The following is a 23,114-nucleotide window of genomic DNA, read 5'->3' on the forward strand; positions in this document are numbered from 1 at the left end:
GCTCGTAGGGGAGAGAGAGAGCAGGGGTGGAGATTGCTGGCTCATTCACCAGGACCTCACCCAATTGGACCTGAGGAGGACATGGATAGAAGCCGACGCAGGGAGATAGTTTACTGAGCAGATATAGAGAGAGACAATCCCGGAGAGATCTTACTAATTTCTTCACACCAGACACTAGACGGATACACGAGCAGCAGCCACTACTGCAAAGGTCAGCTCATACTCACACCCGCAAGTACTCTCATTGACCGAGCATTGGAGCTATGGAGATCAAGATACCCACGACTGGGGAGAGGAGCTTCACAGCATCGACGGAGACTACAACAGAGGAGTCGAGCCATACTATCTTGATATTCAAAGTACAGACAAGGTGGATTTATCACCCATTATATCACTCTCTTGTATTGGGCACCCATTGTATTAGTGGTCACACATACCCCACACAGTTCCTGAAACCAGCCCGTAGGATGGTGGACCTTGGCATTCACCCAAATTCTTTAATTAACTTTAGCTTTCACACACAGAGAAACCTTTGTAGAAGGAACCTGTAACGGGATTCGTCACTTAAAGCACACACACGGCTCGGAAGCTAGAATGCTTTGAGCAGACGTCGACAACATGTTGGCCCCAAAATTGGCACCCCTTTTGATATTTCTTTATTCTTTAAGAGGGTAAATTACAAAAGGTTAGCCCTCGGAATCTTTACCTGTATTCATTGCTCGAACTCACTTCCACTGTGTCAAGGGGACGTGGCAACTGTTAACTATGTCACGAGGACGTGGCAGCTGCTAACTTTAGTTGTTGGTTTCTTTCCAATGGGCTTTGTTTTATTTTTGAGACCCTCTTCTTGAAGTAGCAAACGGTCAGACATTGTATGGCCAATGTGAACGGTGGTTTCACCCGCAGACGGGAAGTGGTCGACACTGGAATTCGTATGGTAAGAGGATGTCTAGGCTCAAAGCAAGATCATATAGGTCCCCCCGTTGCACTTAGCAAGTTGGTGGATACTAGGAAGTGAACTCAATAAAGGCCTAAAGTCAAGGTGTGACTACCAACAGAAAGTATCTGACAGTTGGGCCACATTGCACTTTTGGATGCGGTCCCAATGAGGATAGATGATCAGATGACCACAGGGAGCCCAACGGAATAACTGTTATTTTGGGCCGTGAAATATGTTCGCGACATTACCTCCGGTATGACTAGGGGAACACTTTACAACTCTGCCGCGAAGTCAACTGGGCGACCAGTCGGGATATTTTTAAGCGGCAAACCTGAAACGAGCAAATGCTTGTAAACGCGCCAAGTGTCATTTTTTGATGAACCACCCTCATGCAAAAAAAATGGCGCTGAATTTTATGCAGGGAAGGGGCTTCATTTGCAATCTGCCACAGGTTAAGAGCTATGGAGTGCTTCCTTTCCCCCTTATGTACAGTACGGTGCCAGGAGTGATGCCCTGCAGGCTACGCACTGCTGTAAGAGACAGCAATGGTGCATCAAGGGAGTAATGAAAGGGAGGCAAGCTGCCCATGGTGAAGACATGTATCTGGAACCGTGATGACATCTGCGCATACCAGCATGATGTGTTCCCTTGTAAAGCTAACTATCTGGAGGACTCAAGGCCAATTTGGCATACCTGTCTTTGATAGTATCCCATAAGCTGTGCATAAAGGAGACTTGATCTGGTAAGCGCCTTGATCTCCATAGGGCGCGGCTGCTTACTCCGCTTTGATGATGTCGTGTGGCACGCAGGCCTTAACTCTAATCAGCCGCGAGATCATAGATACCAAGGGCCTCTCCATACCCTTCCACCCATCCTGACCCACAGAGGGTCCCCAAACCTGAACCCCATAGAGCATAGCTAAGCTACCAAGGTATCAAAGAGCCAGAGCTTTGTTTGGGGTTCCTGGAACTGAACATGCAAACGCATCCTTTCTAATCCTCCCAAGGCCGCATACGCTCCAGTCAATCTAGTCTATGCTGCTCTTTTCAAAGACAACCTTGGCACAATGTGTTGATCTCCTGATCCACTGCAGTGTGGTGTTAAACACCATAACCTTGGTTTTACCGAGGTTTACAGACAATCCACTATCTTCCCCAAATCTATGTAATGCATCAAAATGTCACTACATACCCTCCGGTGAGTAAGAGATCAACACAATATCATCAGCATATAACAACAATAGAATCCATGTCCCTACCAGCTGGGCACCTTTGTCACCCTCTCTTGCAATGTAATCCAAAACCTCATCTATATACATATCAAATAGAGTAGGAGACAATGGGCAACCTTGTTTCACTCCAATAGTTTAGTGAACTAAATCAGATATCCCCTCTCGAGTGCGTACATGTCCCACCACTGATCTGTATGAAGCCATGATCCCCCAAATCAACTCAATGGCACTCCCATCTCCCCGTAGTTTGCGCATCAATCTCGCTCTGGACACCATGTCAAATGCTTTGTGGAAATCCACAAATCCATCTCCCATGTGCCCTACGCTCCTCAATGATGGCTTCGAGTGTTAGAATATGGTCAAGACCCAAGAGTGGAGAAGCCTCTCCTGAAACCCGTCTATCTGGCTGCCCGTATGCTCTCACTCTCTGCGCATCTGCTCAACTGCTGCTGAAGGATAGATGTATACAATCGTGCCTATGTGTGTCCAATCATAATAGTACAATAGTTTCCAGGCTCCGTAGGATCTCTTACCTTGAAGATAGGCACAATAGTTGACAATCTCCAAGTCTCAGGTAGACCCTCACACATGACACAATTGGACAGAACTGCAACAACCTTTGCCACCATAAAGTGCTCCGGAAATAGACCATCGTGATCATATCCTAATCTTGTCAATGGCCATCTTTACTATCTCAGTGGTAAAGAAGATACTCATAGATGTGCATGGCTCAAGAGGATCTGAGAGGGGTGTCTGTCCAGGGGCCGTATATAAGGATGTTGCATACGACCCCACACATCAAGGGAAGTAATCACTCAGGGAAGGGAGTGCTCATGAAAGAAACACCATGCTTCTTCTGAGTCTCTTCTCAAGAATAACTCGTATAAGCCTCGCTCCATCTGAGCTAGGAACACATGATTCTTCCATCGCACAGGGCGCTGCAAGGCTATCCGGGACTATCTGTGATTGATGACCCCTAGGAGAAGATCCCTCTCAAGTTGTGCTCTCGTCTCTCTACACTCCTCATGAGGCATGCTCCCCGAACGATGTCTCTCATCACGCTGAGTGGGTATGCCTCTACTATTGCATCATGCAACGTCTCAGTCAATAAAGTGGCGATCCCCTCCACTAAGAGTCGTGGCCTGGCTGCTATAAATAGACGACTATAGATCTCCTCTATATAAACAGAGTCGGTCTCTGTTGTAAATATATAGTGGGTATCTGTCCTCCCTCTTAACACCCGGGTTGTACTGTATTAAAAGGAGACGGAAAGTGTCAAGAGAGCATGATCCACTGCCATGACATAGTCCACAATGCTGGCCCCATGCCGTGCCTCCATGCCTGTGTGGAAAGAATGTCAAACCGGCTGCTCTAGGAAAATGTTGTAGGCCATTAAGTATGGCCAGGCCATGTGTAGTCGACATCACCATGAGATGTCTCCCATACTCTGTCTGCTCTGCGTCCTGTGAATGTCTCTCAAGCCCCAAATCTCCAGCATCTAGCTCTCTAAGCATCTCCTTTGAAGTATCATAGAAGAATGTCTGAGCATTGTGTGTCTGGGCATTGAAGTCCCCTAGGAGGATGATATCACCATCCCTGGGAAACTCCCATATGTCATCGTCTAGGACAGAGAAAGGTGACTACCCTTTAGGCCCAACATAGACTGATGAAGTGGGGGGAAAGTAGCATATGGCAAAGTATAAAGATCGGCCCGTGTCTGCCCTCAACCTCACCCACATGTTTCTAGCATGATCATCTCTTTGTACAATGTGTAGAAGTGGCTATAGCTCCTCTCTAAATAACACTCCTACTCCCCACAATCCTTTGCTCCCATGCTCAAATCTCGTGTCACTCTGGCTAGTTGTCTTCCATCTATATCCCGTCACATGTGGCATCATTTGTCCAAGGGCTTGATGAGTCTCTGAGAAGAATATAATGTCTCTGTCCCGAAAGTTATCCTCAAAGGCGTCCACATCCAGCCTATAAGATCCATTACAATCCCACGCTGCCATCTTCAATATGGTTCCATAGGTCGCGAATTGTCATGTAGAGCGTCACTCTACAATCACCACTCGAAGATTTATGTATCTTTCGTTTCTCCCTTGCTGCTGAGAGAGAGAGAGAGAGAGAGAGAGAGAGAGAGAGAGAGAGAGAGAGAGAGAGAGAGAGAGAGAGAGAGAGAGAGAGAGAGAGAGAGAGAGAAATGAAATGAAATGTTATATTAACGTCTTCAAAAGGCCAAAATGACCTATGAGACCAATCTGTTACAGAATAGTGAATTTGATACCATGTCTGGGTACAAAAAGACTAGAACAAAAATACTACTACTACTACTAGAATCCATCCTTATCTGCACTCCGGATGTCGAGAGAGTATGGCTCGAATCCTCTATTGTAGTCTCCATTGATGCTGTGTAGCCCCTCTCCTCAATCGTGGCCGTCTGGATCTCCGTAGCTCCAGTGCTCGGTCGATGAGAGTAGTGGTCGAATGAGTGTGGGCCGAGCTTTGCAATGATGGCTGCTACTCTGGCTGTCCCATATCTAGTAAAAAGAAAGCTGTAATCTCTCTCTGGGATTGTCTCTCTCTAGCTCTCTCCAGTAAAAGTGTCTCTATATCTGTGTAACTCAAGTAGATATAGCCCAAGACATCTCTAACTGAAGAGCTAACTTTCTGGAACACTCAAGGGCCAGTCTAGCATATCTGTCTCTAGAAGTATCCCACAAGCTGTGCACAAAGGAGACTGATTTGGTAAGCGCCTCAATCTCCATAGGAGGGGCAGCTAGCTCCGGTGGAATGATAGCGTGGGGTACGGAGGCCTTGGCTCTGATCAATCGAGAGATCATAGATACCAAGGGCCTCTCCATACGTCTCAAACCATCCTTGCGTACAGAAGGTCCCCATATCTGCACCCCATACAACATAGCTGAGGCCACTAAAGTATAAAAGAGCCATAACTTTGTCCGAGGTTCCTGGAACTGAACCTGCGAACACATCCTCTCCAAGCCTCCCAAGGCCGCATAAGCTCTAGTTAGTCTAGTCTCTGCTGCTCTCCCCAAACAAAACCTTGGTCCAGCGAAGACAACCCCAAGGTAAGTGTATGCATCTGTATACTTTACAATCTCCTGACCATTTGTGAAAAACGGTGCTGATCTCCTAATCCACTCTGGTGTGGTGTTAAACACCATAACCTTGGTTTTACCAAGGTTTACTGACAATCCACTATCCTCTGCAAAACTGTGTAATGCATCCAACTGGTGTTGCATACCCTCTGCTGAGTCAGAGATCAACACGATATCATCAGCATATAACAATAATGGGATCCACGTCCCTTCTGATGTCTGGGATGTACTATACTGAAATGAAACGAACAATGTAAAAAGAGCATGATCCACTGCTACGCCCACTGGTCTGGCTCCCTCTATGAAATCCTAAATACAAGGAATAAAGCTCGGCTGTGCCATAACATAGTCCACTATACTAGCCCCTTGTCTATGTGGAAAGCATGTGAAACCGGCTGCTCTAGCAATTCGTCGTAAGCCATTAAGTATGGCTAACCCATGTGCGGTCGTCATCTCCGTGAGGTATCTCCCATACTCCGTCTGCTCTCTGTCATGTGAGCATCTGTCAAGCCCCAAGTCACCCACATCAAGCTCTCTAAGCATCTCATCTGAAGTGTCGTAGAAGACTGTCCGAGAGTTGCCCGTTCGGGCATTGAAGTCCCCTAGGAGAATGATATCACCATCCCTAGAAAACTCCCATATATCATCATCTAGTTAGAGAAAGGCGATTGTCCTTTGGGTGCAGCATATACTGATGTACTGAGGGGGAAGTAACATATGGCAATGTATAGAAATCGGCATGTGTCAGCTCTCAGCCTCACCCACATGTATCTAGCATGATCATCTCTGTCCAGTGGGCTGTCTCCAATCTGTATCCCACCACATGTGGCATAAGATGTCCAAAGGCCTGATGAGTTTCTCAGAAGAAAACAATGTCCCTGTCTCTGAAACTGTCCTCAAAGGCACGAATGTCCAACCTCATAGATCCATCACAATTGTCTCCCACAAAGAGAGAGAGAGAGAGAGAGAGAGAGAGAGAGAGAGAGAGAGAGAGAAATGAAATGTTATATTAACATCTTCAAAAGGCAAAAATGACCTATGAGACCAAGAAGTTACAATGCGGTGTATCTGATACCAAGTCAGATTAACAAAATAAATTTTTAAACTAGGGATACCAAGTTATAAATACTGCGGAATCCTAAACTAAGCGGATAGGTGTGAAAGGCGAAAGGCGTGAAATGTGTGAACTGAGCAATACAATGTGTAGAAAATTTGGGAGGGAAGTAGAGATCTATCTTCATAGAGATCCATCTTCATCTGCACTCTGGACGACGAAAAAGTATGGCTCGAATCCTTTGCTATAGCCTCCTTCGAAACTATGTAGCTCCTCTTCTCCATCGGGGTCGTCTAGATCTCCCTAGCTCCAATGCTCGGTCTATGAGAATGCCAGTAGTGCGGGTAGACCTCTTCACTGTTTGTTGCTCCTCTATCTGTTCTTCTGGGTGTACAATATCTAGTGTAAAGAAATTTGTGATCTGTCTCTGGGGTTGTCTCTCTTCAGCTCTCCTCAGTAAAGTTTCTCTATGCCTGTGTAGCTCAAGTATATATAGCCCAAGACATCTCTGATCCTCATAACTCATGACCCTAGATAGAGGACCAAAACCTTCTCTGAATAGACAATGAAAACGGCCTCGTATCTCATAGTACATTGTGCAATGACATATGTAATGTACCTCTGTCTCTGGCTCTAGATGGCATAAGCGGCATATCCTGCTATCTGCTAGTGTCCCTCTGAATCTGCTAGTCTCAATCTCAAGCTGATGTGAGGACGTGCGTATCTGGCCAATGGCACATCGCACACCATGAGAAAGATGCCTGTCCATATAGCTAGGTCGAATCACAAAGCCATCCCCCGTGAGGTGGAGAAAATGCTCTCTATAGAAAGCCATCTTTGTGCCCAACTCCTGTATCGGCTCTATCCATGTCCTCCTCGTGTCCAGCTGGATCAGATCCTGACGAATGAGTCTATTAATCTCTACCCGCGTCAAAGACCTCAAGGGTGCCTGTAGAGAGTATTGAAAAGGAGGCAACCTGTCCATGGTGAAACCATGTGTGTGAAACCATGATGCCATCTGTGCATACCAGCATGATGTATCCCCATTAAAAGCTAATTGTCTTGAAAAGGAGGCAACCTATCCATGGTGAAACCATGTGTGTGAAACCATGATGCAATCTGTGCATACCAACATGATGTATCCCCATTAAGAGCTAATTGTCTAGAGGACTCTAGAGCCACCCTGGCATATCTGTCTCTGGTAGTATCCCACAGACTGTGTACAAAGGAGACTGATCTAGTAAGCGCCTCAATCTCCATAGGGGGGGCAGCTAATTCCGCTTGAATGATATCAAGCGGTACGGAAGCCTTGGCTCTAATCAGCCGAGAGATCATAGATACCAGGGGCTTCTCCATACGCCTCCAACCCTCCTAGCCTACAGAAGGTCCCCAAACCTGCACCCCATATAACATAGTAGAGGCAACCAAAGTATCAAAGAGCCATAACTTTGTCCTAGGTTCGTGGAACTGGACCTGCTAACACATCCTCTCCATTCCTCCCAGAGCCGCACCAGCTCTAGTTAGTCTAGTCTCTGCTGCTCTTCTCAAGGAAAATCTCGGCCTAGTAAAGACTACCCCCAGGTAAGTGTATGCATCTGTATACTCCACAATTTCCTGACCATATTTGAAAGTAGGTACTGATCTCCTGACCCATTGCGGTGTGGTGTTAAACACCATAACCTTGGTTTTACCTAGGTTTACACACAATCCACTATCCTCTGCAAAACTGCGTAGTGCATCCAACTGTCGTTGCATACCTTCTGGCGAGTCAAATATCAGCACAATATCATCAGCATATAGCAACAATGGGATCCACGTCCCTGCCAGCTGTGCACCTCTGTCACCCTCTCTGTCGATGTAATCAGACACCTCATCAACATACATACCAAATAGAGTAGGAGACAATGGGCAGCCCTGTTTCACTCCAATAGTAGAGTGAAGTAAATCAAATACCCCTTCCGGAGTGCGTACATGTCCCATCACTGATCTGTACAAAGCCATAATCCCCCAAATCACCTCTATGGGCACCCCCATCTCCTGTAGTCTACGCATCAATCGAGCTTTTGGTACCATGTCAAATGCTGTACGAAAATCCACAAAGCTACAATAGATCCGTCTCCCATGTGCTCGCCCTCCTCAATGATGGCCCTGAGTGTCAGAATATGATCAAGAGTGGAGAAACCCCTCCTGAAGCCGGCTTGACCCTTTGCTCGTACACCCTCGCCCTCTGCCCAATTACTCAAGTGTTGCTCCAGGATAGATGCATACAACCGTGCCAATGTGTGTCCAACCATAATAGTGCGGTAGTTCCCAGGCTCTGTAGGGTCACCAGCCTTGAAGATGGGCACAATATTAGACAATCTCCAAGTCTCAGGTAATCCCTCACACATGGCACGATTGAACAACACTACGAGAACCTCCATCAGCATATCCCTGGCATGTATAAAGTGCTCCGCTACTAGACCGTCATGATCATATGCCTTCCCGGTCTTCATCCTGTCGATGGCCCTTTGTACCATCTCACGTGTAAAGAAAGTGCTCGTAGCTGGGCAAGGCTTGGTAGGGTCTGGAAGGGCTCCTCTCCTCACTCTTGGGCGTCTCAATCTCCCTAGCTCCAATGCTCAGTCAATGAGAATACCGCGGGTGTGAGTATAAGCTGAGCTTTGCACTGGCGGCTGCTCCTCTATCTGTCCAGTGTCTGGCGTGAAGAAATTTGTAATCTGTCTCTCGGATTGTCTCTCTACAAATCTCCTCAGTAAACTATCTTTGTGTGTGTGTAACTCAAGTAGATACATTCCAAGACATCTCTGGTCCTAATAGCTCATGACTATGGAGAAAGATCCGAAGCCCTCTCTGAATAGACAGTGGAGAGACCTTGTATCTCGTTATACATTGTGGACTGACATATATAATGCATCTCTATCCCTGGATCTGTATGGCATACGCGGCATATCCTGCTAGCTGCTAATATCCCTTTGAATCTACTAGTCTCAATCTCAAGCTCGTATGAAGATGTCCGTACGGTGTATCTGACCAATGGCACACCGTAAGGCATGGGTAGCTGTGTATCCATATAGCTCGGTCGAATCACAAACCATCCCTTGTGAGTCGGAAGAAGATGCTATCTATAGAAAGCCATCTTCGTGCCCAACTCCTGTGTCAGAGAGAGAGAGAGAGAGAGAGAGAGAGAGAGAGAGAGAGAGAGAGAGAGAGAGAGAGAGAGAAATGAAATGTAATATTAACGTCTGCAAAAGGCCAAAATGACCTATGAGACCAAAAGGTTACATGTGGTGAATCTAATGCCAGGTCTGGGTACAAAAAGTACAATGAACTGAAAAGAAAATAGTGGGTAGGGGTGGGGTAAAAGCTGATACAAAGGGAATATAAAAGGTGAGTTGATACAATGGAGCTCTCTGACAGTAGAGGCATCATATACATATACATCAGTATCCAAAAGGCTATAGAGATTCAATGTCCTCCAAGGTAGGCACTTTGGCGGGACGACTCCTATGTCGTGCCAATATGGTATGGATCCTCTATCTCAATCTGCATCGATGTCGAGAGGGTCCCCTCATCCGTGGCCGACGGGACCGCCCCAACTCTATCGCCCGATCAAGCAGTATGCCTCTGGTGCCTCTGGTGCTGTTATGCCGTGGGGGCTTCTCGAACTCCTCTGTCTGTGAAAGAAATATGTAATCTTTCGCTGTCGCTAGATCTCTAATGTAGCTCTGTCTCGGGCTCTATCTGGCACACCCGACAAATCTTGGACTCAACGGGTACTCCTCTAAATCTGCCTGTCTCGATCTTAAGCTGATGTAAGGATGTGCGTATTTGACCCATAGCATATCGTATCCCGTGGGATAGATGAGTATCCGTGTATCCTAGTCTGAACACAAAACACTCCTCCGTGAGCTGAAGAAGATACTCTCTGTATAAAGTCATCTTCATACCCAACTCATGTGTAGGCTGTATCCATGTCCTCTTTGTATCCAACCGAATCAAGTCCTGTCTGATGAGCCTGGTAATCTCTGCCCTAGTGAGGGAGATGGAGGGTGCATCCAGAGAGTACTGAAATGGGGGTAGCCAATCCATACTACAGCCATGTAACTGAAACCAAGATGCCATCTCTGCATACCAACATGATCTATCTCCCTGCAATGCCAGCTATCGCAAAGACTCTAGTGCTAATCGAGTATATCTGTCTTTAGGGAGAGCCCAGGTGCTATGCAAAAATGAAACTAATCGAGTGAGTGCCTCCACTACCAATGGAGGAGCAACGAGCTCCACCCTAACAATGTCATGCGGTACTGACGGCCTTGGCTCTAATCATCCGAGAAATCATAGACACCAAGGGCCTCTCCATACATTTCCATCCATCAGTACTGCCAGCTCTGCTATGATGATCAACTAAGGGGCCCCATATCTCCACTCCGTACAGCATGGCCGAAGTGACCAAAGTGTCAAAGAGCCAAAGCTTTAGAGCCAAAGCTTTGTCCGAGGTTCCTGGAATTGAACCTGCGAACAAATCCTCTCGGCATCCATCAGTACTACCAGCTCTACTATGATGATCAACTGAGGGGCCCCATATCTCCACTCCATAAGCATGGCCGAAGTGACCAAAGTGTCAAAGAGCGAAAGCTTTGTCTGAGGTTCCTGGAACTAAACCTACGAACAAATCCTCTCAAGTCTCCCCAATGCTGCGTAGGCTCTGGTCAATCGCGTATCTGCTGAACGCCTCAAGGAAAATATTGGACCACTGAAAACAACCCCAAGATAAGTGTATGTATCTGCATACTCCACAATCTCTCGATCATGTGTAAAAGTGGGACCGGACCTCTTTACCCACAACGCCGTAGTGTTAAACACCATCTTACCAAGGTTCACAGACAATCCACTATCCCATGCAAATACATGCAATGCATCCAAATGATGATGCATCGCCTTTAGAGAATCTGAGATCAGCACAATATCATCAGCATATAATAGCAAAAGAATCCATGTCCCTGCAAGTTGAGCACCTCTATCACCCTCTGTCTGTACATAATCTGAAAACTCATCTACATATATCCCAAAGCGAGTGGGAGATAGGGGACAGCCCTGCTTTATCCAAATGGTGGAGTGAACCATGTCGGACATGCCTTGAGTAGTGCGCTGTCCTGTATAAAGCTAAGATCCCCTAGATCAGCTCTGTGGGCACCCACATGTCCTGCAATCTGCGTATGAGTCTGGCTCGTGGCACTGTATCAAAGGCTTTGCGGAAATCCACAAAGCTACAATATATCCTCCTGCCATGGTGTCTACCCTCCTCAATAATGGCTCCGAATGTCAAAATCTGGTCAAGAGTGGAGAAAACCTCTCATGAACCCTGCCTGTCCTGCTACCCGTGTGCCCTCTCTCTGCCCATCCACTCAACTCATGCTCAAGAATTGATGCATATAGCCTACCCAGAGTGTGACCAACCATGATGGTGCGGTAATCCCCGGGAAGCATAGGATCTCCCGACTTGAAGATAGGAACAATCGTGGACATACTCCAAGTCTTAGGAAAACCCTCATATATGGCTCTATTAAACATCATAGCAAGAGGCTCTGCAAGCATATCTCTGGCATGGAGGAAGTGCTCTGCTACCAGAACATCATGATCATGTGCTCTTCTTGTCTTCATCTTGTCAATGGCTTTCCTTACCCTCTCAGCAGTAAAGAAAGAACATGTTTCTAGGCATGCCTCTGGAGGGTCAGGCAAAGGTGGCTACCCCGATGATGTATAGAGAAATGTAGCATATTCCCCCCATGTCTCTGTGGAAGTGATGGCTAGCGGTGGAGAGTGCTTGTTGAAAAACCTCCATACCACTACAATGGTGACTCATAAACAGCTGATACAGACCACGCTCTAATTGAGATAGGTAAGCCCTCTTCTTTCGTCGCACTAGGCGGCGAAAGATAATCCGTGATTGTCTATGTGTAGTAGTACCCATGAGCACCTCTCTCTGTTATCTGATCCTCGTCTCTCTACACTCCTCATCATACCAATTGTTCTTAGGCATGCTCCCGGATCGTCTGCCTGTAGGCTGGCTGTGGGGATATGCCTCTCATGCTGCATCATGGAGCGTCTTTGTCAAAATTTGGGTGAGCTCATCTAGTGGTCGTCCTGGCTCTTGAGTGCATAGCTGCCTGTATATCTCATCAGTGTACACGGGATCCGTCTCCCTCATCGAGGTATACCAAGTATGTGTGTAGGCCTCTCTTAGTGGAGCTGTGTTGAATTGGAACGATAGAGTGAAAGACAAGATAGCATGATCGACTGCTACCCCAACCGGCCTAGTTCCCACCATGAAATCCTAAAAGGAAGGAATGAGTCCTGGCCGAGCCATAACAAAATCCACTGTACTAGCGCCGTGCCGATGTGCAAAGCATGTAAAACCACCTGCTGCAAAGAATCTCTCTAGAGAGAGAGAGAGAGAGAGAGAGAGAGAGAGAGAGAGAGAGAGATGAAATGAAATGAACAAAATTTATATTAACTTCTTCAAAAGGTCAAAACGACCTATGAGACCAAAAGGTTACATCCATGTGTGACTCTAGTTCAATGTCTGGAGAACATCAAGATACATAACAAATGAGGGTACCTAGAGTAGGTAGGTATGTAAGCCTACTCTACATCCCCATCATCATTAGCATCACATAATACATAATCTCAAAACACAAGGGGAGCGATACAATTACATGAGGTCTTATGAGGCGTACAATGGTGATCATCCCATGAACTCTCTCATCATTCATGGGTCTCTACAGTGGCCGCAATGTCCTCCATAGTCAGATCTTTTGGGGATGGGGGGGGGCTTGCTATTGCTCAACAATGCTTTGTACCCTCCGATGTAGACCTTGTCTATGATGTGAAAATTCCTCCTTTTGCTAATTCGTATTCTTTTCTCCATGCGACCTACTGTAGATTTTCATGCATGGTTGGTTTCTATTCCTTGTGCATATCATGTTTGAAGCATGTTTAAATGAAGTTTTTTTGTCAAAAAGGGGGGCCAATTTAATGTAAACCTTGTGTCACAAACTATTGACCTCTCAAGCCACTCAAGACCTCATTGGTTAGGGCTCCCCGAGCCTAACCCTAGTCAATTTGCAGATCCCGATCGAGGGGCGTAAACCCTAGCAGCAGTAGAAGGAGAAGACTTAAGTTCTCACAACCTTACAGGTCCTCGTCGAGTGGGCCTAGTTATTAAAAGACTTCCCAACTTATGGCACCCCATTTGACGGGGGCTAGAGAAAGCACACACCCATAAAGAAAAATCGTGTAGCCAACTGATGATGTGGCAAGCTGTACGGATCTTCCGCAATTCACATTGACATGCTGATGTGGTAGTGTACGCACACCTGGAAATTGCAGTGGCTACTGAGATGGCAGCTGTATGGATTTTCGTAATTTGCATTGGCAGCTTTTGTATGCCAGCTTTTGGACCAGATGCTTTTGAGTTTAATGCTTTTCATGTAAACAACTTTTAAAAGGCCTGGGGCCTTTAAATATGAACAGTGGGCTCTCTCTCTGGCATTCTAGTTGGAGCTCATGCAAAGCAAAGCCGCCGGTGCTATACTGTGTTGAAGCAATTTAAAGAGATACCGAAAGGGGCGCCATCATTTGGGGCCAGTGCTCTCTTGGGGTGGAACTCCGCCACTCCGTGTCTCCTGTGTCGTGCATCTCTTTCAAATTAGTTGTTTTGAAGTGCTTAAAGTTTGTTCTGTCTATTCTTTTCTATTGCCACATGGTGCCCTCCCATTACAGTGGTATCAGAGCTCAAGTCATATGCTTTTCTTCAAGCATACGAGTTCTTCAAGAGCAGACAGAGCAAGACGGGGCTTCGAGATTTTGCAGAAATTTTTTCCCTTCTCTCAAGAGAAAAATGAGCCTACAGATGGAGGTATGGGGTTGGATGAAGAAGAAACAAGAGAAGGAGACGATGAAGGAGGAGTTCGTTTTTGCCCTAAAAAGCACATGCTTTTTGACGCGTGTTACAGAGGCCTCTAAAAATCTCTTCAACGGTTGAGAATTTGAGTATAAACAGTGGGCTCTCTCTCTGGCATTGTAGCGAGAGTAGATGCAGAGCACAACCACCGGTGCTATACTGTGTTGAAGCGATATCAAGAAATACCAAAAGGGGTGCCATAGCTTGGGGCTAGTGCTCTCTTGGGATGGAACTCCGCCACTCCGTGTCTCGTGTGTCGTGTATTTGTTTCAGTTTAGTTGTTTTGAAGTGCTTAAAGCATAGTAATAGGGAACGGACGGAATGGCCCCTAAATGTTCCGAAATGGCGTTCCGGACGGGTCAAGCTCCCGAAACGGAGTCGGGAACAGAACGCCGTTCTGGAACGGGGTGTGACCGGAACAGCTACCCGGAACGGGGGGGAACGGCACCCAAAACGGCGAAACGGGAATCCGGAACGGGAAAGCCAAAAAGTCAACTTTTTTGACTAGCCATTTGGGGGCATGTTTGGGACTGTTTGGGGGCTTTTTGGAGGGTTGGTTTGGGGCTATTTGGAGGCTCGTCTCACCTCCTCCTCAAGCTCTCAACATCTCTACTGAGCTACTCTCCTTGCTAAAGCTTTAAGCTTGGATATGGAGCTGGCTTCTTCCTGTTCTTTTTTGGCAGTTAACACAACACCCTTAAAGAACAAATGTGGCTTCTACCTCTCTTTCTCAAGCTCCATCCCTCCCTCTCGTGTCTCAAGCTCCATTCCCCTCTCTCTCTCTCTCTCTCTCTCTCTCTCTCTCTCTCTCTCTCTCTCTCTCTCTCTCTCTCTCTCTCTCTCTCTCTCTCGTCAAACTCCATCCTTGTCTCAAGCTCCGTCATCGTAAAACATGTCTAAATATGGCTCTAATTAGGATGGTCCAATTCCAAAGTTTAGCTTATAGATTGTCACTAGCATATGAGCCTATAATACATATAATATATATAGTTTCTTTGGTCTACCGTTCCAGCCCCGTTCCCGTTCCCTCCCCCTTCCCGTTCCCGTCCCATTCCGCACCCTGCTGTTCCCATTCCCCGTTCCCGTTCCGGGTAACTATGGCTTAAAGTTTGTTTCGTTTGTTCTTTTCCGTTGGCACGTGTTGCCCTCTCGTTACACCTTGCAAATAAGTTAAAAATCGTTCGAAAGAGCTAGTTTCATGAGAAAACTTACTCTAAAAACTCTATCTTTGTTTCTTCTTCGAAGCCTCCTCTCTCACATCTGTTAGTGTTGTCACGCTCCCATCGTCACTTGCAATACTATAGCATTAGGCCTCACGTATCAATCTCTCTTTATATAAAGTTTCCATAGATAATGGTTTTGCAACACCAATTCGTACAGGGGTTTGTTCGACCCAATAAGTCTCCATTGGGAGCACATTAGTTGCTTTCACGAAACAAAGATAACACTTTCTGCCTTGATTATAAAGGTCTTCCCAAACTCACTATCAAGCATAAACACCCACTCCCTCATATGGATGATCAGATAGATTGACTCCATGGAGCGCTATACTTTCCGAAGATGAACCTGCAAGTCGGCTATTCCCATCGTCGGAACAAACTTCAAGACGTTCCTAAAACAAGTTCCCATACGCGTTAGGATCACAGTGAGTACTTAGTCTTACCTTTTTGTTTGTCTAATGCTCATGCTACCTTTCAATGGATGATGAATGATCTATTGAGGCGGTTTCATTGTTGTATTTCTCGATGATATCTTGATTTACAACTACAACCTATTTCAGCACATTGCGCATATATGCATTGTTCTCAAAAAATTGAGAGCCGAGAATTTTTAAGCCTCTAAGTGCAAGCTGTTAAAGAAGAAGCTTCTTTACTAGGGTCATATTATCACTCACGATAGAATTCATGTTGATCAATGATAAGCTTGACAAATTACAAGACTGAACCATTCTAAAGAATATGCAACAAGTAAAATACTTTTTAGGTTTCATTGGATTCTTTCGCAAGTTTATCAAGGACTATTCCAAACTTGCTACTCCAATTACGCTACCTTTGAAAGGAGGGATGAAAGGACTAATGTCACCCTGTTTTGAGAGAAATATATAGAGAAGGTAAAAGTCGATACTATTGCCTATTCATAGTACATTTGTTCATAAATTCATTCTGCAAAACATTGTCAGCCCGTCAATACCCCTAAAGTCTCAAAGAGAAATTAGTGACTTTATTCAATCTAGGCAATCTATGACAAAGGAGTGGAGTGGTTCCCCTCTTGTGCAATCCGCACCGCACTGGATTCAACCTCTTCCGGATTCAACCTGCTGATTCATCAGTAACTTTTGGCATAGACACTACTCATAACCCAAAAGCTTCAAGGTATAGCTCTCTTTGAAGAGAATTTATGATGTTCTCTTCCTCATCCACTTTGCATCGAGGGCCAAAAAGTACCCTTGACCAAATTATCCAGTGGACCTAGCTTAAGTTTTTGTTCTTTTCTTGCGCCTTGTGACCTGTTGGTAGCCCTGTTGGGCTTCCCTATCCTTGGCACCTCAAACTGGATCCTTAAAATTCTTTGATCTACGAGCTGATTCCCTTTATGTTATTTTCTTGTGCTCTAGGACGTATTGGTAGCCTTGCTAGCCTCCCCTGTCCACTGACACTCAATCTCAATCGTTTGAATTCCTAAGGAACCATCTGTTGATTCCTCTACTTCTTCGGAACCCTCAGATGCGCTATCATCGATTCCCTTGCTTCTCCTGAATCCTTTGATGAACTTGCGGTTCCCTAGGTTCGTCGGAACCCTCATATGCAATAACATTTGATTCCCTTTCTTCTCTGGAACCCTCTAATAAACTTTCATCCGGCTTCCTTGATGCATTCTCATCATGGGAAGACTCTTGCCCTATTGAGGTAGACACTAACTTGTGCGTAGGATAAGTCAATGAGCCGGCATACATTCCAAAACCTTGCTTGGCATGTCCCATAAGTCTCTTAATAGAATTACTGTCAAATCTCTTTTGGCAAACCACAACAAAACAGCTCAATCTGGTCCCTCAAAGTGATCTTCCGAAACGAGGACACTGGCAAAAAGTTATCCCAAAACCTCTCGCAGTAGTCATCCAACGTGTGTTTCTTAGTCATTCTCAAATGATGCCACGCTGTGATGACACCTTCTTCATATTTGTAGGATATTCAAGTTGACATGAAAATTGGCTTGAAGTTTACCCACGTCATAGGTACTTCTCTGCGTAACAACAGAGTAGACCACGATGTCTGTGCACTTCCTTTTAAATAAGATGCCGACCTCAAAGAACCGAACTCCCGAGAAGGCGAAGTCAAACTGCTATAAGAGCTCAATGACTGTCTTGATAGCCTAAAAACATGTCAAACATGATTGCTTGACCCCCATCCTTGAACTCCTTCGTCTTCTTGCTCATCTGTTCAGTGTCAGAACAGGACGAGCTCTCCTCCTCTGAACTGGTAGATGGCCTCCCATGCCTTCTAGACTTTTTCAAAAATTTGTTGTTCCTGCTTTTCTTACTTTTTCTCCGCTTCTTCTGCCTTTTCTCATCCTCACTAGAACTAAAGCACGACGAATTGTCTGAACTCTCTGAAGCTGAAGAAAAATCTGGGTCATCCTCAAAGCGAACACACTTCTTGGATCTGCTTGCCACCTCGAAAGTCGACTTTCGGCCCAAATAACCAGCCCAGTGATTTCCTTTTCTTCCGAGAGTGCTTCAAGTCTTTCATTAACCGGTTCACCTTCTTTTCAAGAGCTCTGCCCAACGCTTTCTGCGAATACTGTCTCCACTTTTCTGCACTCAGCTTTTCTTTCAGCTTCTTTCCTGACCTGAGAGGAGAATCAATAATTTCTCGCCATCTCGAGTAAATCTCATCCATCATGTAAATCTTTAGATGCTTCCCATAATTCGGCTGTAATTGACGTTTGTACTCCACTCTCGCAAAATTCCCCACTAGAAATTTGCCTAAATCTTCGTTGGTTTATTCAGTTCCCACGCTGGGTTTCAGCTTTTCTTCACCTCCTTGCAGAGGGGTGTTGTCTCTGTCAAATTCTCCGCGAGAACCCATGTGTGCTGCAGAAGGGATCAGATCCTCCGTATAAGAAGAATCTTTTTGAGCTCTAATATCACTCTTACAGGGTTGGTCACTCCAAGTGAAAAATCAATAGCAACACACAAATAGAAAGTGCAAAATCATTGAATTGGACGAGAGAGAGAAAATGATGTTATATTAACCTCTTCAAAAGGCCAAAATGATCTTGGTGGATCTAATACAATGTCTAGGTACAAAAATTGAAATGAAGTAAAGTGAAAAACTAAAATCATCATCGTCATCCTCATCAATGCCCAAGGATGCCTGGCATCGGGCGTTGTTCGAGAAAGTATTGCATTGGTTGCTGAAGAGCTTCATCAATGTCTGCCTCTATAAATACTCATACTAGGTGTCTCGCATGTCGTGCTAGAATAGTCCTAATTCTTTGATGAAGCCTCTGTCGATGTCGTGGTCCCCCTGATAGACGTGGGCGTCTAGCTCTCCCGAGCTCAATGGCTCTATCAAGTTTCAACTAATATACCTCTGGTATAAGTGGGCTTTAAAGTCTACTGTGAAGCATGCTCATCTAACTGCTGAGTCCCTGTAACAAACTGTTGACGTGTCAAAGCCCTGAAGAAGGGGGCCAACTTGCAGATGTCGGCCGAGGGGCCTAAACCCTAAGAAGAACAAGTAACAGAAGAAGTCCTGCCAACTTATGGGGACCCCGTTTGATGGGGCCCCTAGTGACAAAGGATTAAAATAAAGCAGGACCTGCACACACACACACACACACACACACACACACACACACACACAAAAAAAAAAACTGATGACGTGGCAGATTTCTGAAAATTGCGCTGACATGATGATGTGGCACGCTGTACGGATTTTCGTGTTTTGCGCTGGTTGAGGACGTGGCAGGCTTGTACGGATTTTCGTGATTTACGCTGGCAGCTTTTTGGCTTTGCTTTTGGACCAGATGCTTTTAAGTTTGAAGGCTTTTTACTGTAAACTGCTTTTGGGGCCTAGGGCCTTTAAATATGAGGTTAGGGCTCATTCTCTGGCATGCTTCCTGGAGAAGGTGCAGAGTCTGGAGTACCGGCTTGTACTGTGTTGATGCAATATAAAGAAATACCGAAAGGGGCGCCAAGGTTTGGGGCCAATACTCTCTGGGGTGGAATTCCGCCACTCCGTGTCGCGTGTCGTCTCTCTCTTTCACTTCAGTTGTTAATGAAGTGCTAAAAGTTTGTTCTTTTCTATTGGCACGTGGTGCCCGTCTTGTGACAGTCCCTGCTCTAAAGAAGTCAGAGATCTCCCTTTGTGAATGTCTCCCACTGCCTGATCTCCTCAAGAGACTCTCCCTGTGTTTGCGCAGCTCTAGCAAAAACAACCCGAGGCATCTTTGATCCTGATATCTCATGACTCTAGCTAGTTGTCCAAAGCTCTCTCTAAACAGACAATGAAAGCGGCCTCGTATCTCATAGTATACCGGACAATGACAAATGTGATGTAATTCTGTCTCTGGCTCTGTATGACACAACTGGAATATCCTGGCCTCTGTTGGTACTCTCCTAAATCTGCAGTCTCAGATGCGATGATGTGTGCAATAGCACATTATATCCCATGGAATAAATGAGTGTCCATATAGGCCAGTTTGATCACATATCCATCCTCTGTTAGTTGGAGAAGATGCTCTCTATAGAAAGCCATCTTCATGCCCAACTCCTGTATCTGTTGTATCCATCCATGTGCTCCTGGTATCCAGCTAAATCAAATCCTGACATATAAGTCTAGTGATCTCTGTCCGTGTGAGAGATAGGGAGGGTCCGCCCAAGGAGTACTCAAACGGAGGCAGTCTATCCATGTTGAAGCCATGTGACTGAAACCATGTTGTCATCTGCCCTTACCAGCATGATGTTCCCCTTGTAGTGCTAGATGTCGGGATGACTCAATAGCTAGCCGAGCATATCTATCTCTGGGTAGGTCCCATAAATTATGCATGAAGAATACTGATCTAGTAAGAGCCTTGACCATGAGAGGGGGGGCAGCCAACTCGGCTCGAATAATCTCATGTGGCACTCCATCAATCAGTGCTACGAGATCTGCCATGGTGGTCCACTGAGGGTCCCCAAATCTGAACCCCATAAAGCATAGCTAAAGCCACTAAAGTGTCAAAAAGCCACAGCTTTGTTCGAGGTAGCTGAAACTGAACCTGCAAACACATCTTTTCCAATCTATACTCCATCTCCTGGCCATATGTAAATGTGGGTGCTGACCTCCTGATGTTAAACACCATAACCTTGGTTTTCCCTAGGTTAACAGATAATCCACTATCATGGGCAAATGTGTACAAAGCATCTAAATGATGTTGCGTCCCCTCCGGAGAGTCAGAAATCAACACAATATCATCAGCATATAACAATAGTGGGATCCATGTCCCTGCCAACAGTGTTGCTCTATCACCATCCCTCTCAATGTAGTCAACAATCTCATCCACATACATGGAAAATAGTGTAGGAGATAGCGGGCAGCCCTGTTTCACCCCCATAGGTGGAGTGAACCAAATCAGAAATCCCCTCTCGAGTGCGTACATGCCCCACCTTAAAACCTCTATAGAGCCATGATACCCCAAATCAACTCTGTGGGTACCCCCGTCTCCTGTAGTCTGCGCATCAATCTAGTTGTGGGCACAATATCCAAGGCTTTGCGGAGATCCACAAAGCAACAATAGAAGCGTCTCCCACGTGATCTCCCCTCCTCGATAATGGCTCTGAGTGTCAGAATATGATCAAGAGTAGAGAAACCTTTCTTGAATCCCGCCCATCCTGCTACCCGTACACCCTCTCTCTTTGCCTATCTACTCAATTGCTGCTCAAGGATGGATGCGTACAATTGTGCTAATGTGTGTCCAATCATGATAGTGCGGTAGTTCCCAGGCTCCATAGGGTCCCTTGATTTGAAGATAGATACGATAGTAGAGAGACTCCAAGTATTAGGTAGACCCTCGCATATGGCACGGTTGAACATCACTGCTAGAAGCTCTGCAAGCAGATCTCTGGCATGTATAAAATATTCTGCTACTAGGCCATCGTGATCATATGCTCCCCTAGTCCTAATCCTATCAATGGATTTCTTTACCATCTCGGCAGTAAAGAATGCACATGTGTGTGGGCATGGCTCTGGCGGATTTGGAAGAGGTGGTTGCCCCGAGACTGTGTAGAGAGATGATGCATATTGACCCCATGCCTTCGTAGAAGTGATGACTGGTGGGGGAGAATGCCCATGGAAGAGTGGCCATGCCTCGCCTGAATCCTGGCTCAAAAACAACTGGTATAAATCCTGCTCTAGTCCAGCTAGAAATGCCCTCTTCTTCCATCGTACCAAATGCCGAAAAGCAGTCAATGACTACTTGTGAGTGATGACTCCTAGAAGTACCTCCATCTGAAGTCGGGCTCTGGTCTCTTTGCAGGATTTCCGAATTCCCTAACCTGCACACACACCTTATAACAAGATAGTTATGGGGACTAATTGAATCCCAAGGCAAAGTTTAGGGGCGGAAATGAAATCTTGCTGTAGAGCGTTTCAAGCACAAAAACTCTATGGTGTTGGTGATAATGAAAGATTAGTGAAAACGACCAAAAATTGTGCACAAGGAAGAAAATTTTCCGCCAAATAGATAAAGTAAATGATGCTTTCACATGGGGCAAATATAACCTCAACCAAGAGTGCTCAAGATGCACAATGTGCACACACCAATCGAGATGCTATGGCAAAGGCTTGTAAGCAATTTCTTAATGCAATGAGCAAATGTCATACACATGAATGGGAGGATTAGTGAGTGGATTATTGAAAATCTAAATGCACTAATGAAAGCCTAAAATTGCTTCCATCAATCCTAATCAAACATGGAGAGCAGTGGCTCATAGGTATTGCCAAGACCTTGCTCACACATGTCTGATTAGGCAATTAATTAGAAGAAAGATATTGATTACACCAAGAGGCTAGATGATTAAACTAAGATTTAATCTTCACCCTTTAATACAAATTGTTAGGGTTAGGGTGGATAGAGAAAAGAGGTATTCATGATTAAGAGTACACCATTACATATGAGAGATAATCAAACACTAATCAGAAATGCATTATTCGTGAGAAAGTACCGAGGGACTCTCTTTAAAGCCTTGATCTAGGCATCCAGGGCTAGTGCAACTTAATAAGAGTGCATATACCTCCACCAAAGTCTCCTATGAAGAGGGATCGACTCATGAAAGTAGGGGCCGATTTGGCCCCTTCTGAATACATCATGGGGACTCATGTGAAAACATCATACATATCATCTCATGAGAGGGTCATAGGTTAAAGCCCATTCGCAACGAAAGGGGCAAATGATTCTGATGTTGCCACAAGGAAAGAAATTGGGTGAACTCTCTATGCTAAAGCAAAGTCAATGGGCAGTTTTTCTCAACTTACAAGATGAAGGTTGAAGGAGAAAGCACAAGCTAGGTTCTGATGGTATACAAAGAACTTGGTAAGATGATCAACCAATGTAAACTCTCACCATAGCAGAACAAATGGGCTGCTTGAAGTACTCTAAGATGGCTACTTATTTGGGAAATCTGAAACAGTTACTTCTGGTCCAATGTTTGGATATTTAGTGACACCAGCGGATCTCTGACATGACGATATGAGTTCTCAGGTCATAAACTGCAACTCGGCACAGTTGGGCTATGCATAAGCATGATAATACCGACTAATTGC

At 45.5% G+C, this 23,114-nt stretch overlaps 1 protein-coding gene across 1 annotated transcript in view; it reads right to left on the minus strand.

Moving 5' to 3' along the window:
• Positions 1-23,114, minus strand: part of LOC147432025 (Tetratricopeptide repeat (TPR)-like superfamily protein) — a 198,294-nt gene that overhangs the window by 18,625 nt on the left and 156,555 nt on the right. The gene's annotated exons all lie outside the window — the stretch shown is intronic.

Source organism: Adiantum capillus-veneris, chromosome 20 (genome assembly GCF_014529385.1).
Source record: "Adiantum capillus-veneris isolate H3 chromosome 20, ASM1452938v2, whole genome shotgun sequence".
In the NCBI taxonomy this organism is placed as follows: domain Eukaryota; kingdom Viridiplantae; phylum Streptophyta; class Polypodiopsida; order Polypodiales; family Pteridaceae; genus Adiantum; species Adiantum capillus-veneris.